Genomic DNA, 4,572 nt, shown 5'->3' on the forward strand with positions numbered 1-4,572 from the left:
GACTCTACTAGTGACGTCGTAATCCTGTTGACATTGTCGTCAATGTCTTCTAAGCTTGGACAATCTAAATTATCTTGCCCAAGTCTTCTTCTGAGTAGTCTTCCGAATTTTGGCCAGTTGGTTTCCAACTTATTACGGAAGCTTATCGGATTCGGCGATGGCCGTGCTATTCTAAACCTAATGTAGCGATGGTGTTGTGTTTTATGTACTTGTTGCAACTTAAATAATTTCTATTTGTTTAAATTTATCAATGTAGCTTTGAATTCAAAAATATGTATTGTTATTGTAAAATACGTATACCTAGTATTCTATTGAAACTTTTTCTTTGTCTGCTTTCAACCCTTAACAATAAACGTTGTCATAATTTTATAGAAAATATCCTCGGAGTATTTTAAAACTTTTTAACAGGTTATGGGCCTTAATTCGTAACCATTGTGAGAAAATATTGTCAAATCGTGAAAAATTAACGGAAATAAAGAAAATAAATTGAAATGGCCAGTTTTAATGGACGAATTCCATTGTTTAATGGATCCAATTACGCTACTTGGAAAACTCAAATGGAAGCAATTCTTCAAAAGGCAAGATTGTTGAAATATGTAATTGGTAAAGAAAATAGGCCGAAAGTTCCAGATTTAGCAGTCTCAGCAACAGTGGAACAGCGAGCTCTGCTCTACGATGAATTGGCGCTTGATGCACGTTCTGAAATCATCATTTCGCTGGAATCAAATATTGTAAGAATGGTAAGGAATTTCAAAACTGCTCGAGAAATCTGGAAATATTTTCAAGAAACATACGATCGCAAATCAACCAGACGTAAGGCGGAAGTTTTTCGTAAGTTACTCAATTTGAAAATGTCTCATTCCCAAAGTCTGTCCGAATATTTAATTGAATTTGACATATGTGTTTCGAGTTTATCAGAAATGGAGGTCACTACTGATGAAAGCCTTTTGTCAATAATTTTGTTGGATGGTTTATCGGATAAATTTAAAGAAATCCGTGCTGCTTTCGATACTGCCAATGAGTTTCCATCACCCAATGTGTTAAGATCCCGATTATTAGAAGTTGCATGTGAAAAGGGTGATGAAGATGCAGAAAATGCAATGAAGGCAAAGAAGTTAACTCCCAAGCAGAATAAATATCAAGGATCCAACGCAGGTATGTCTGACAAAAGATTTCCGTACAATTGTCATAGATGTGGTAAAAAAGGACATAAGGCAAGGGATTGCAAAGTTAAATTAAATGAAAGCAATGATGCTACAAAGACAGCATTCGAGTTATCAGGCAGAGCAAATGGGTGCAATGAAAATAAGAAAAGTAGTAACAATTCTTCCACATGGTGTCTTGACAGTGGTGCCACATCCCACATGTGTGTCGACGAAACTTTGTTTACTGAATTAAAAAAAAAATATGAAGGTAAAGTAACATTAGCTGATGATACTAATGTCAAAGTGGAAGGAATTGGAACGATACAGATTAACGTTTTGGTAAAGAATCAGATGAAATCCTTAAAATTGCAAAATACTCTTTTTGTTCCACTTCTTGGAGGCAACCTAATTTCGATGTCGAAGTTGACTGATTTAGGTTTTGAGGATTTACTGAAGGGTAACAAAGCATATGTATTCGAAGAACAAAATGTATATCTGGAAGCCACGAAGGAAAATGGATTGTATATGGTAGAATCAAAAACGAATAATTTGAACTGCAAGAAGACTTTAGACTCAGACACTACATCCGAACTCTGGCATAGACGTTTTGGTCATTTGAACAATAATGATTTAGTTCAACTACACACGAAAAAGATGGTTCATGGATTGCCAAAAATAGTCCCTTTAGATTCAAAATGCACAGTATGTATAACGGCAAAACAGACACGGTCCCCTTTTCCTAAGAAAAATAGCAAATCGGAAAATGAAATTTTGGGCGTGGTTCATACTGATCTTTGTAGGCCTATGCGTGTTCCGTCTTTAGGAGGTAAATCATATTTTGCTACCTTTATAGACGATTATTCACGAAAAGTTTTTGTTTATTGCTTGCGCAATAAGAGTGAATATTTGGAGGTGTTCAAAGAGTTCAAGTCTAAAGTCGAGTTGGAAACTGGCAAAAAGATAAAATGTTTGCTCAGTGATAATGCTCCAGAGCTAGTGAGTCGTGAATTTCAATCTTATCTCCGGAAATGCGGAATAAAACGCCAACTAACAGTTGAATATTCTCCTCAACAAAACGGAGTTGCAGAGAGGATGAATAGGACTCTAGTTGAAATGGTTAGGTGTTTTATGATGGAGGCAAATTTACCGGAAAGTTTATGGGGCGAACTTGTTCTCACTGCAGCATATTTAAGGAATCGTTGTCCAACAAAACTGAACATGAACAAAACTCCAGAAGAGCTGTGGACAGGAAAAACTCCAACAGTATCTCATTTTCGTCAAATTGGCTGTATAGCATTTGGTCTAAAGAAAAGACCAACAAAGTCGAAATTTGAACCCCGAAGTGAGCAATTTATAATGGTAGGTTATGACGAAAATTCAAAAGCTCGCCGTTTATGGAAAAAAGGAACTGACTTGGTTTATAAGAACAGAAACGTAAAGTTTTTGGAAGATAAATTCGACGAAGAAAAAGATGAAAATGAAATCCGGTTTTACGAATATGAATTTAAAAATGTTAACAGTTCTAATAAGCCAAATAAAGAAAACGATCAAGTACTCGTGAACGAAGAAGAGAATCAGAACATAGAGAATATTATCGTCAATGGGAGCGAAGAAGAAGATGAAAGTACTGAAGAAGAAACAGAGAATGTACCTGTGGAGAAAGACTCGAATTTTCCTTTAGTAAGCTCAATAAGACAAAGCCTGAGATCATGGACGAAAGGAAATAAAGTAGCATGTGGAGCTGTAAATGATGTTTTTCGGGATCCAAAAACATATAAGCAAGCAATGAACTCGTTACATTCTGATGAATGGAAAGAAGCAATGTTGAATGAATTTGAATCTCTCATTGAAAATGACGTTTGGGAGCTTGTTGACTTGCCTAATGCTAGAAACCCCATAGACTGCAGGGGGGTATATAAAACCAAATGTCGAACGGACGGCAGTGTTGAAAAAAGAAAGGCAAGATTGGTCGCAAAAGGATATTCTCAGGAATATGGTGTCGATTATATGGATACTTTTGCACCAGTTGTTCGTCAAAGTACCATTCGACTTATATATGCACTATCCGTTGAACATGACTTGAAACTAAGGCAGTTGGATGTTTCTTCAGCATTTCTCAATGGAAACCTGGAAGAAGAAATTTACATGCGCCAGCCAGAAGGGTTTGCGAAAGATAAGACCAAGTTATGCAAACTGAAGAAAGCTTTATATGGCTTAAAGCAAGCAGCTCGACAGTGGTTCAAAAAAATAGATCAAGTTTTTAAAATGTTTAATTCAATCAAAATACGATCAATGCGTTTACTACAAAAGAACCAAGGAATGTACAATAATAGTAACGCTATATGTTGATGATATGCTTATAGCATCAAACAATTCCAATGAAGTTGAACGTTTAATTGTCGCACTCCAAAAAGAATTTCGCATACGTGATTTAGGACAGCCGAAGCATTGTATTGGCTTGGAAGTCGAAATAAATGAAACGTCACTATCAATTTCTCAGCCAGGATATACCAAGAATTTAATCAAAAAGTACGGTCAAGAAAATTCAAAATTGTCGGAAATACCAATGCAATCAAAACTGTGTTTGGAGAAAGAACCTAAAATCGTTGGAGAGTCAGAAAAAGTAGATGCTACAAAATACCAGGAACTTATCGGATCGTTGCTACATCTTTCAGTGTACAGTCGGCCAGATATAGCATGCAGTGTCAATATGTTGTCACAATTCAATAATGACCCTCGAAAGCAACATTGGACGGCTGCAATGCAAGTCTTAAAAAACTTAAATGCAACAACGAATTTTAAACTTACTTATCGCAAAAACGGTTTACCAATTGTTGGTTACACGGATGCAAGTTGGGCCACTGACACTAATGATAGAAAATCTCAAACAGGCTTTTGTTTTTTGCTCGGAGGTGCAGCAGTAACTTGGGAATCACGTAAGCAACGCATTGTGGCAACTTCTAGCGCAGAATCTGAATATATTGCATTAACTGAAGCTGCAAAGGAGGCGTACTACTGGCGAAATTTAATATCTGAATTGGGATATAAATCTGAAGGACCTATCACATTGCATAGCAATTCACAAAGCGCTCAAATGATTGCTAAGTTCGGTGGACATCATTCACGTACCAAACATATTGATTATAGATACCATTTTATACGTCAAGCAATTGAAGAAAATTTTGTTAATGTTTTGTATCTGCCAACTAGTGAGATGATTGCTGATGTGTTAACAAAGCCGCTATCAAGAATCAAGCACAAACAATTTATAACATCAATGGATATTCAAGAAACTATTTAAGTTGAGGAGGCGTGTTGTGTTTTATGTACTTATTGCAACTTAAATAATTTCTATTTGTTTAAATTTATCAATGTAGCTTTGAATTCAAAAATATGTATTGTCATTGTAAAATACGTATACCTAGTA

The sequence above is a fragment of the Stomoxys calcitrans genome, chromosome 3, assembly GCF_963082655.1.
Source record: "Stomoxys calcitrans chromosome 3, idStoCalc2.1, whole genome shotgun sequence".
In the NCBI taxonomy this organism is placed as follows: Eukaryota; Metazoa; Arthropoda; class Insecta; order Diptera; family Muscidae; genus Stomoxys; species Stomoxys calcitrans.